Source organism: Podarcis liolepis (genome assembly GCF_965112155.1).
Source record: "Podarcis liolepis genome assembly, chromosome: 14".
NCBI lineage: Eukaryota > Metazoa > Chordata > Lepidosauria > Squamata > Lacertidae > Podarcis > Podarcis liolepis.
This window is the reverse complement of record NC_139569.1, coordinates 16,423,806-16,436,911: the sequence shown is the minus strand read 5'-3', so window position 1 is coordinate 16,436,911 and position 13,106 is coordinate 16,423,806.

The following is a 13,106-nucleotide window of genomic DNA, read 5'->3' as shown; positions in this document are numbered from 1 at the left end:
ATCTCATTCTCTCAGTTTTTCAGGTTGCCAAGCTTCCTGGGTTGCCAAGAGCAGTATCTTTCAGCCATCAGATGCCTTGGTAAACAGGAATGTTTTGAAATTCCTCCTAAAAGTCAGTAATGAGAGAAATGGATCCATCTCACCAGTGAGGGCATTCCACAAGAGGGGAACCGCAACTGAGAAAGCCCAAAAGAGGTCACTACCAACTGGGCAGCGCCCAATGGTGGCACCACCACCAACGAGGCCTTGTCTTCCTATTGCAGGTGTTCTTGTACCCCCCTCCCAACCAGGATCTTTTATTTATTTACTCATTTACATTCTTTCTATGGTAAGTATTGTAGTATATTCGTGCATTTGTGTGTTTTCTTCCATTAATGCCTCCAGAGCATAAATAAATCATCTTTACATTTCTACCATTTTGCAGCTTTTCATTTCTTCAAAGTCCTTCGTTTACGGTGTGAGCGAGGAAATGGGTGTTTTGCTTAGCAAAGAACATTCTGCTACAAGGGAAGATGCAACAGGCAATGTCAGCTTCATCACACAGCTTGAAAATTGGCCAAGGATGCACTTCAAAGCCTGAGATGCTTCCTCTCCTTGGAATGGCAATGCACATGGTGTTCTTCTCTCTCCCCCACATAAACAAGTCACACCGGATTGTAAACAACTAAGTCCTACTCATTTCAATCAATGAATATGTTTGCCGTGCCTATTACATTCAACGGGTCTATTATGAGTAGGACTAGCATTGCATACAACCTACTAGGATCGTTGTTGTTGTTGTTGTTTTAAAAGGGTCTTACGTTCAACATCCCCAGTAGTGATGTATGGAAGTGAGAGCTGGACCATCAAGAAGGCTGATCGCCGAAGAATTGATGCTTTTGAATTCTGGTGCTGGAGGAGACTCTTGAGGGTCCCATGGACTGCAAGAAGATCAAACCTCTCCATTCTGAAGGAAATCAGCCCTGAGTGCTCACTGGAAGGACAGATCCTGAAGCTGAGGCTCCAATACTTTGGCCACGTCATGAGAAGAGAAGACTCCCTGGAAAAGACCCTGATGTTGGGAAAGATGGAAGGCACAAGGAGAAGGGGATGACAGAGGACAAGATGGTTGGATAGTGTTCTCGAAGCTACCAGCATGAGTCTGACCAAACTGCGGGAGGCAGTGGAAGACAGGAGTGCCTGGCGTGCTCTGGTCCATGGGGTCACGAAGAGTCGGACACAACTAAACGACTAAACAACAACAAATGTTCAACATCATGATACACCATACCTTCACAACCAGCAATAATTTTGCAGAACTTTCTGACTTAGAATTAATATTCCTCCAGGAAAGAAGGTTGTGGGGGGCAGAGAGGGAGGTGAAACCAAAGCTACTTGCATGAGCTAATTGGTTTTACATTCGTTGTTGATGATTTATTACCAGCTCTTCACCATGAGGTCTCAGGTGAGGTCACAACGGTGTAAAATACAACATTAGTTAAAAACAAATTACAATCACGGCTAGCGTGGACTCTGAAATATATCCCTCAAGTGCCAAAGTGTCAAGTGTAAAGACATGCATATTCAGCATATGAAGACAGCTGTATAAGGAAGATGCCAGACACACCTCTGTGTGAAGGGAAACCCACAATCTAAGGACTGTCATGGAGAAGGCCCTTTAATGGGCCCAAGTTTGCAGAGGAACAACCAAGAGGTCCCCCTCTGTCAATCTTGACACCCATGAAGCTCTGTAAGGAAGGAGGTGGTATCTCAGATATTTGTTGGTTGCAATGAAAAATAGGTATATAAAAGGAGAATTCCCTGGATGCCAAGTTCCAGGTTTGGAGCAATTACTCTTTAGTGAGAGGACCCCAATAGAGTTTTAAAATCACAAAATATGCAACAAAGTAAAGCATGGCAACAAAGGCTGTTAAACCTTTAAAACATGCCCTTCTACATTGCATCCAAAGTACTCTTCTTCCCCTAGCATAGAAAAAAGACCACACATCCGGTAAGTTAAAATTGGCTTACTTAAAAATAAAAGGTCAGGTCCATGTGCTTCTACATACATGAGTCAGAAAACACAGGGAGTAAAACCTAGCATAGTTACCGTGGTGAAAGTTCCTAAATATTGGAATAGGAACCCAAGAAAGCCTTGTTAGAGTCATGCAATCTAAGCTTGGAGCAACCAGCTCAGATCTCTTTATACCTGAGCTTATCAGGTAGACTGAAGGGGAACAATAGGCCTGATTACCTTCCTCCCAAGGTGAGGGAGAGTGACCTAGCTAAGCCCAGTATACTGGACAGCTTACTCTGTGGCATTAACCCCTTCATGCATGTTGGTTATATGAGGCCAGCTATCCCACAGAAATGAACAAAAAGCTGACACGGCCGGGTTAGGGAGCCTCAGTCTTGGGGGCTGAATGCAGGCCTCTCTATCTGGCTCTTGAGACTCTTGACGGGCCACACCTCTGACCTGATTTGTGCTTTCCCCTGGCTGGTATCTCTCTCTCTCTCTCTCTCTCTCTCTCTCTCTGCTTTTTATTGAACTTTCTTTAACACCAGCAAAACAAAATAAATACACTAATGTTCTAAAATCTTATATACACTTGTTTTCTCACGCTCTATCGAGCACGGACTTCCCTCCCTCCCTCCCTCCAACAGGTTTTCATATTAATCTTTCATTTATCACAGATTCTTAATAACATCCTAATCACATCATAAGATTTATTTTAGCCCTACTACAGTCTTTCAACTTCTGCAGTATATACTCCACAAATTTACTCCATTCATTCCTGAACTTTGTTTCTCCTTAGTTACGGGTTCTGTGGGCCAGTTTTGCTAATTCCGCATATTCAACCATTTTTGCCTGCCACTCCACTAATGTTGGGATTTCCTGGGATTTCCACTTTGGGGCTACTAGGATTCTGGCCTCAGTCGTATGGCATGTGTCTTTCTCACTTGCCTGGATGGAAGAGGGAAGTGAGAGAGACAACTAGCCTATGGTACAAGATTCACATGTATTGCCATGCCTGCTTTTGCACCCAGCCCCACCGACCACTGGCATGTGGTTATGTAGCAGGTTGCCCTGAAAGGAATGAGGCCCTCAGACTTAAACGTATTCCCTATCCCTGAGATGGAGGTTGACCAGTTTTTGGAAACCATGGGAGGGGGGGAGGACTCTTTTGTTTTCAGATCCTGCCTGTGGGTTTTCCCACAGACATCTCGATGGCCACAGTGAGAACAGGATGCTGGACTAGGCAGGCCACTGACCTGATGCAGCAATTTTGGCCTTCCACCTAACCATAGCTGCCAACTTACAGATTTGAAAATAAGGGACCAGCAGCCTTGAAAATAAGGGATCAGCAGCCCAAATAAGGGATCAACAATTACTTTTATAAAATACATATTTTGCTGCGTGCAAATGGCTTTAGATACCTATTAGGTCCATAAATTCCCATATAGCATATATTCAACACAAAAAAACAGCAACAATTTGTTGTTGACAAAGCAAGCTGGACATAGAAAGGGCCCCATTACCTTCAGTAGCTTATTTAAGAGACATCATCAATAAGGGACAGCAGCGGGACATGGCGCTGGAATAAGGGACTGTCCCACCAAATAAGGGACGCTTGACAGCTATGCACCTAACAAAGGTCTAATTTCCCTGTAAATTTGGATAAAGGACGAGACTCACATAAATAACAGCTTGGCAATATCAGGTCCCCACAGCTGACTTAAAGCACTGGAATGAATTACTAGTGCTTCTCAGTATGGGCAGCAGAGACGGTTACAGCAAGAGGAGTGTGTGGAGGGGAATCAATTAAGAAATAATAATTATGAGCCAAACTGAATGCTGTGTGGAATGTAATGGGCTACACACAAGACATTCGTTCTCCAGGGAAGCCCTGCATGCCAAGAGCAATCACCATTTCAAATATCTATATTTCAATTTGCTTCAGTTCATGATAGCGCTCCTGACTTCAGGGCAATCCCCTGGAGATTAATGACCATGCCAGGGTGAAATCCAAAACCCATAATTCCCTCTTGGGCAACTGTTATTTCCCCAAAGAGCAGAGAACATCTCAATCTTGAATAATAAATGTACATACTAGTGACACAGCCATTGCTACTATAACAAGCCTGACCCCAGATAATGTTTTTACATAGATCACATGCATGTATAGCACATCCCAGGTAAAGCTAAGCATGCCTGCATCACATTGGTTGTTCTGGTTTAAGGCAGGGGTGCGGAAACTCAGGCCGAGAGGCCAAAATGCAGCTCTCTAGCCCTCTCTGTCTGGCCCACAGGACTCTCCCCTTGCCATATGACCCCCTCTCCAAGTTACACAACCTCAATGCAGGACACACACCCCAGTGTCTTTGCCTGGCAGAAATGTGTCCTTGAACTCTGCTAATGCCTCTTGCTTGCCTGGAGAAAGATGGGTGTGTGAGCATGTGGAGAAACTAGCCTATTGTAGAAAGGTAAACACGGCCCCGGGAAAGCTGTTCAGAAGGGAATGTGGACCTCTGGCTGAGAAAGACTCCCCAGGCCAGCTTTACTGGTATCGGCCTTGAGCTGGGAGTCAGAGGAAGGGGTCAAGCTGGTTCAGTGCAAGACTGGCAAGGGGCCCACATCAGACAACAGTCCTTGAGCCTGAGGTTGATGATCAGCAGCCAACAAGGCCAGAGACTAGTGCTCAAGATCCCACAAAGCCCTTGCAAGCACCTTCTCCTGAGCCCAGAGAACTGAATACTTCTCACACTAATGGCAAAGGGAATGTGCAAGGGAAGATGTCCCAGAGAAGAGGAGGAAAGGGGTCGTCTACAGGGCAGAGGGTGGTCCCTTTAAAAATCACAATCCTTCCAGCAAGGTAGTGGAGTTGAGCAGTGGAATGGAGGCAGAGGCTCAAAGCAGTCCTTGGAGAAGGTTCTCACCAGGAGCTGTCCCTTGTGCTGTAGCCACAGGCCTGCATCGCTGCTTCATCTGCCACGATTTCATGCATAGTGAGCAGCAGCTATAGATGGATCAGTGTAGTGTGTGTGTGTGTGTGTTGCAGTTAATGTGCAGTTTGAATGGCGGACAGTATTCTAGAACTGTGGCGGTGCCACCACTGGGAAGGCTCTGCAAAGCAGCACTTTACACACCTCTTTATCCTGGCCTTTGACACCTGAGCTGTGTTTCCAGAGCCCACCCTACTCCTGTGATTGTGATCTATTTTAACTGTTCTTCATTTTGAGCTTTAAATGGTTGCAACTTACCCTGGGACCTGCTGGTGAAGGGCAGGTAATAAACAAATCTTCTCATTTTGAGGCAGTTTAGCATTTTATGAATCTTTTATTTATTTAAACTATTCAAGATGCAATTCTATCCACACCTGGCAATGAGGGCGGTTTGCAGATATGTAATCCTTCTCTCGCATTAAAGCAAACAGCAATATGACTCTTCCCTTTATGTGTCCCATCCTTTACATATCAGCTGAATACAAATATTGTCATGGAAAATTGCCGATTTGGCTGCTAAACCTTTCTGCAGTTTCTCTGCCTGAATTACAGGCATGCATGTTTTCCAGGCTAAGATTCCTAAATCTCTGTGAGTGGACAATGCCATTATATAGTTCAGCCACTAGTTGGCGCTGGACCTAATGGAATCTGGGTAGAGTCAGACACTTATTGTGTCTGTCCTGTTGTTATTTAAGAAACAGAATAAAGTCCTTGTCTGGTTTCCTGAGCGATGTGTCCTCTAAGCCTCCCATGGCACTGAACAACTAAAGCAGGCTCATAGCCAGAAATGATGTGGCGAGACAACTTAAGGACACATTGGGGGGAGAGATTGGAATTAAACCAGAACAGGCAGAGGCTGTCAGGTTTTGTTTTTTAAATAGACTGTTGGGTTTTTCCATACATTACAACTGCTCCTGTTTACCAAGGATAGTTCCTACATTCTGGTGCTTTTGCTTAGTAAATCACTATCCCTGCTTTTGCCTTTTCACTGCAGCTAAGTGGCTCCATCGGGGTAGGACTTGGCGCCAGAGGTCCAGGGCACTAATCAGCAGAACCAGCAAGAGGGCACCTAAGCACAGCAAGGCTGACTACAGTGGTACCTCTGGTCGCAAACGGGATCCGTTCCGGAGGCCCGTTCGCAACATGAAAAGAGCGCAACCCGCAGCGGCGCGTCTGCACATGCACGGGTTGCGATTCGCCACTTCTGCGCATGCGCGTGACGTCATTTTTGCGCTTCTGCGCATGTGTGAGCGACGAAACCCAGAATTAACCCTTTCCAGTACTTCCTGATTGCCACGGGGCGTAACATGAAAGAATGTAACATGAAGCGGACGTAACATGAGGTATGACTATACTACCTTTTGAAACAAGGATTGTGCATGATGTTCTAAAGAGGGGTCTCCCAATAAGACCATCTGAAACAAGTGAGGAAAAAGCAAGGCCACCTAAAGGGATATTGTCTGGATATATGTATGTATTTACATTACATACCATTCTTCATCCGAGGATCACCAGGCAGTTTCCAATATAAAAAATACATAACATTATAACAAACAACAGCAACCCCACACACAGTTCTAAAGGTCATAAACTTTATTTATTTATTTATTTATTTATTTATTTATTTATTTATTTTCTTGTGTCCATGTATTAACATAATGAAGTCCAGGGTCTAGGTCAGGGATGGGGAACCACAGACCCAGGGGTCAAATGTGCCCCTCCAAGGACCCTCTATCTAGCCAACTGGGACTCCTTGTAGGCTACATACCCCCCCCCAAACCACACTCCTCACTGAAGCTGCTTTGCACCCTCTTCCCGTACTTTTGCCTGGCTGGAATATGTCCTTCGTCATCATAGATCTGTAGATTTTTGTGGTGAGGCGACCAGAACTGTACACCATATTCCAAACGGAGTTGAACCATAGATTTGTATACAGGAATTATATCGGCCGTTTTAGTTTCAGTTCCTTTCCTCATGATCCCTAGCCTGGAATTTGACTTTTTCACAGATGCTGTCCACTGGGTTGACTGTTTAACGAGCATTTCTTCTGATCAGTTTGCAGCGAGCTTAGATGATGTTGCATCAAACCAAGCGTTATCCCTCACTTTCCAGTGCATTTTCTTACGACTCTCCTTATTACAAAACAAAAACACAAAAACACAAAACCCTGAACTTTTATGGAAGTGAATTTGTTGTGCAAGATTTCCCCACCGACTATAATTACACAACCTGAATCTGCCGGTAGGTGATTGAATCCTACCCCAAAATAGCCGCAGCCTCAAAGCGACCAAGGTGTGTAGCGTGTATTATTTATTTATGTATTTCTTTTTTTACTTCCAGCTTTTGGCTATATGGGTCTACAACAGGGTGGAAAGAATCATTTTCAGTCTGAGAATTCTGATCTGGGCAACATTTCTGGGGCCACATCTGGCCCTGGAGCAGAGACCCCCTTAGCCCTGATCTATGTAGCAGATAAGGGACGCGGGTGGCACTGTGGTCTGGGACTTGCTGATCAGAAGGTCGGTGGTTCGAATCCCCACGATGGGGTAAGCTCCTGTTGTTCGGTCCCTGCTCCTGCCAACCTAGCAGTTCGAAAGCACGTCAAAGTGCAAGTAGATAAATAGGTACCACTCCGGCGGGAAGGTAAACAGCATTTCCGTGCGCTGCTCTGGTTCGCCAGAAGCGGCTTAGTCATGCTGGCCACATGACCTGGAAGCTGTATGCCAGCTCCCTAAGCCAATAAAGCGAGATGAGCGCTGCAACCCCAGAGTCGTCCGCGACTAGACCTAACGGAGATAAACATAGCAGATAAACAGCACATGCTACATTTACTCAGAAGTAAATCTCACTGAGTGCAATGTTGTTTACTCCCAAGTGAGTGGGTATAGGACAACAGCCTTCAAAAAGACATTATCTTCCCATTGTTGTTGGGGGTTGTTGTTTTTTTAAGGGAAATACCTCATTTTTAAATATCCAGTAATTAACCCAAATGAGGAGAAGAAAAGGCCAAGGAGTAAACCTTACTCAAATCCAGAATGGAGTCACTAAGATAGTTGTGTGGTACCTTGCATACCTCCTTCTGGAAACTCCTTCAGTCAAGCAGGTAAACAACAACAACAATAATTATAATAATATTTTTTTTATTTGTATCCCGTTCTCCCTGGTCGAAGCCAGGCTCAGAGCAGCTAACATCATAAAAACAACACAATATGCATAAAAACAGACATCAGTTAATTAAAATACATCTTAAAATTAATTCAGACAAGTTAAAATCTGGGCAGGTGGCAATTATCAGGTTGGAATTGAGAGTGGTTAATACTTGCCAGGACCAACTGTTTCCACCGATCATACAAGGACCTGTGAGTGGGTTGGGGGCCTCCTTCAGGCTTGTTTTATACAAAGGAAAGTAAGTCAAACTGCATCCTGCCCAAAGGCCTGGCGGAACAGCTCCGTCTTGCAGGTCTTGCGGAAAGATATCAAATCCAACAACAACAACACCCTGCCCATCTGAGTGGGTTGCCCCAGCCATTTGGGGTGGCAAATATATTGTTCTGCTTTCCTTTGGATCATATCAGCGAGACCAAGAGTCTTGTCATCTGGGCATCCCAGGACTTTCATATACACTGCCCAGATTTGCACCACAGACAGGTCCCTTCGGTGCTGCTAACACAGCAAAAACAATGTGGGAAGCAGCAGTTATGCGTTACCAGTCTCTGCAGCCACAGCAGGTGCTGTGATTCTTCATCAGTTTGGTTTTCCCCCCAGAGGAGCACTCCATTGTCTCTTGAGACAGACAGATGCCAACAACAAATTAACCCAATAAATCAGAGGTGGGCCAACTTCAAACCTCATTGGCTCCAAGCAGGATAGCTAATGGTCTTGGATGATGGGAGTTGATGTAACACAATAGATGGAGGTCTATCAAGGGAGGGAGACAACACAAAATGGCACAATGAAAAGAGCAGAAAAGGAAACAGGATTATACCGTATTTTTCGTGCACCGACCCCTCTCGCGCTCCAACCTTCAGCGAAAGCCTGTATTCGCCCCATAGGACGCACACAGATTTCCTCTTCATTTTTGGAGGGGGAAAAGTGCGTCCTATAGGGTGAAAAATACGGTAGTACGGTGTTGTCATGCCACTGGCATCTCTCCAATAGATAGGAGGTGCTGGTAGGTAGACTTGGAACACTACATTGCCGCCCCCTCTACTAGGCCATTGGGTAGAACCCTACCTTTGTGCTTTCCTTATAGATTTGCAAGGAAAATGAAAGCTGACCCTTCAATGGAAAGCTTGGAATACACACTATGTGTGAGAGAGGACCCTAAAGCACACACAACCCTGAACTACTGTATATTAGTTTTGATTTCCCTCCCACCGCCACGCACAGATATTCTGCAAAAACACAGGTGCCCTTCTACTGAGACATAGCCCCACCTTTATGCTACTTAGCATTCAGTCAATTCTGTCAACATTATTTGAATTAACTCTCAAAGAGATTTCTTTCAGCTGGTCTCCCAGGTGATAACTGGCCTTGGAAAGGAAAATCACTAGCTACAAGTCATATTCATGGAGAGGCAGGGGAGATGATGCAGAGGACACCAAAGTCTGGGAAGCAGGGGTTTGAAAGCTGCTTCTAACTGAGGGCCATGTTCCCTTCTGGGCAACCTCTCAGGGGCCAGATGCCAGTGGATGGGGCCAGAAGCAAAAGTGGGGAGAGCAATGAATGCCAGTTTTGCCACATAAATGAGGCTCATTCATAAACACACTCTATCCTCCATTCAGGGAAGCAAGAAGCATTGTCAGACTCCAAGGACATATACAGCCAGGCAAAAACAAGGCCAGTAAGAGATGTGGGGAGAGGATGTTCCCTGGGAAGAGTCCCAGGGGCCACACAGAGAGGCTTGGGGGTGGGGGGCATTTAGCCCCTGGGCCTGAGGTTCCCTACCGCTGATGAAAAGCAAAAGCAGCTTTGCAGAACTCTTTTTGGGGGAGAACTTGAGCAAATCCACCCAGAGGTTTTCCTGCTGCAACAGCAGTGTTGGGATGAATGGGAGCATCACAAAGGCCAGGCCATTGAATTCAATGGGAGTTAACAACACAAAGGTTAGTTTTTTGGGAAGTGGGGGGGGGGAATCCATGTGAAAATGAAAAACAATTGCCCAAAATGCACTTAAAAGTAAAGGGACCCCTGACCATTAGGTCCAGTCATGGCTGACTCTGGGGTTGCGGCGCTCATCTTGCTTTATTGGCCGAGGGAGCCGGCGTACAGCTTCCGGGTCATGTGGCCAGCATGACTAAGCCGCTTCTGGCGAACCAGAGCAGTGCACGGAAACGCCGCTTACCTTCCCACCGGAGCGGTACCTATTTCTCTACTTGCACTTTGACATGCTTTCGAACTGCTAGGTTGGCAGGAGCAGGGACCGAGCAACGGGAGCTCACCCCGTCGCGGGGATTCGAACCGCTGACCTTCCAATTGGCAAGCCCTAGGCTCAGTGGTTTACACCACAGCACCACCCGCATCCCCAAAATGCACTTATGCACCAGGAAAAAATAAAATAAAATAAAAGCCAGAATAGCACACCAATCGTCATAAAAGTTGCACACACAACATTATGTGTATAGATTAACATTGAGAAAGAATCACTATAGCTTAAATAGAGAGACTATACAGTGGAACCTCAGGTAAAGTACTTAATTCGTTCCGGAGGTCCGTACTTAATCTGAAACTGTTCTTAACCTGAAGCACCACTTTAGCTAATGGGGCCTCCTGCTGCTGCCGTGCTGCCGGAGCCCGATTTCTGTTCTCATCCTGAAGCAAAGTTCTTAACCTGAAGCACTATTTCTGGGTTAGTGGAGTCTGTAACCTGAAGCGTATGTAACCTGAAGTGTATGTAACCTGAGGTACCACTGTAGTGGAGAGGACTGGCGTGCCTGCAGTGGTCAGTCTGCTGCTACCCAGATGTTAATTGTTAATGGGCAATTTCAAAGGAAAAGCCTTAGCCCAGAACCAGAGCATTTACCTTGCATGCACCTTGCAAGCCCTGGCACCTCCAGGCAGGACTAGGAGAAACCCTTCCCTGAAACCCTGCCAGCCAGTGTAGGCAATACTGAGCTATACAGACCCGTGGTATGACTCAGTATAAGACACCTTCCTCTGTGCTGTAAGAGTTTCCCTCCAGATCCAATTGCAGCATCTGCAGGTTGGGAGGAGCTGTCCAAAAAGATGCTGAGAGCAGGTCCTGGAGGTACTTTGTTGCTACATCACCTTCAATCAGCATATTCTCCCTGACCTGTTAAACATCATCTAATTTTAATAACCTGGGGAGGAGAGGAACTTGTGTCTGCGCAGGAGGCAAAATTGCCCATGACTGCAAATTGGCCAAGTCCCCCAGGCAGCAGAAGCTTATCCACCGGTGTCTTTTTAACCTTATTTATTTGTGTCGGTTTAAGAGTCTGCATGCAGCCCTTTCCGTGGCAAAGGCCTCTGGGAGACACACAAGTGTGGCACCTTCAGCTTCCTTTTAAACTGAGGCTGCCCCAACAGAGGGGAAATCTTGCTGGTGTCAGATTTGCAAACCTATCCGGCCGGGTTAATATTGAAAGACCTACATTGGCTCCCAGTATGTTTCCGAGCACAATTCAAAGTGTTGGTGTTGACCTTTAAAGCCCTAAATGGCCTTGGCCCAGTATACCTGAAGGAGCGTCTCCACCCCCATCGTTCTACCCGGACACTGAGGTCCAGCGCCGAGGGCCTTCTGGCGGTTCCCTCACTGCAAGAAGTGAAGCTACAGGGAACCAGGCAGAGGGCCTTCTCGATAGTGGCACCCGCCCTGTGGAACGCCCTCCCATCAGATGTCAAAGAGAAAAACAACTACCTGACATTTAGAAGACATCTGAAGGCAGCCCTGTTCAGGGAAGTTTTTAATGGGTGGCATTTTAATGTACAGTGGTACCTCGGGTTACATACACTTCAGGTTACATACGCTCCAGGTTACAGACTCCGCTAACCCAGAAATAGTGCTTCAGGTTAAGAACTTTGCTTCAGGATGAGAACAGAAATCATGCTCCAGCGGCACGGCAGCAGCAGGAGGCCCCATTAGCTAAAGTGGTGCTTCAGGTTAATAACAGTTTCAGGTTAATTACGGACTTCCAGAATGAATTAAGTACTTAACCTGAGGTACCACTGTATTTTTAATCTTTGTTGGAAGCCGCCCAGAGTGGCTGGGGAAACCCAGCCAGATGGGCAGGGTACAAATAATAAATTATTATTATTATTATTATTATTATTATTATTATTATTATTATTATTATTATTAGTCTACAACCTGCTGGGCCTCCCACAGCCCCCCATGATGCCCTTTGCATCCTTGCTGGGGTGGAATGCTCCCATTTACCTCAGGAACCTTGCTAGGATGGCTAGAAAAAGGAGCTGTCTTCTGTTTCTAATAAGGGTGTAGAAGCAGGTAATGGGAAAGACATTTGTCTTAGAAGAGCCACTGCTGTTCAGAGCAGGCAATTGTCGACTACATGCACAAATAGTCTGTCTATGGACTCATCTGCCCTCCACACTGAAAGCACTATCATACCTCTTTAAACAGTCATGGTTTCTCTCAAAGAATCCTGGGGGTCGTTTCTTGTCAGCAGTGCTGAGACTCTTCTGCAACTCAGAGCAGTGCTGACTGCGGCTGATGGGAGTTGTAGTTTAAAACGTCAGGAGAGCGCTTGGTTGGGGAAAGCCGGCCCAACAGAAGATGAGGAGCAGTAAAGTGTGTGTGTGTGTGTGTGTGTGTGTGTGTGTGTGATGAAACATTTCCCTCCCCAAGTGCTAAAATTTATGCGCCTCATTCTCTATTTTGGTACGCAGTGAGGGCCAGGTATGAATAATATATCCGCCGCTCGACGTGTAAAGTATGGAAGGAATATTTTAAAACGTTTAATTATTGAAATGAAGGAATTAAGTTACTGTGCCTCTCTTGCAGTTCTGCCGGTGATTCCAAACTTATAGAGGAAAGGTGTAGTGTAATAATAATTTTAAAAAAGAATAAAAAGGAAGAGATTAATGATGGGGAAATTTACAGCAAGAAAGGAAACAAAAATCCTAAAATTCAGAAAGAAAAGGAT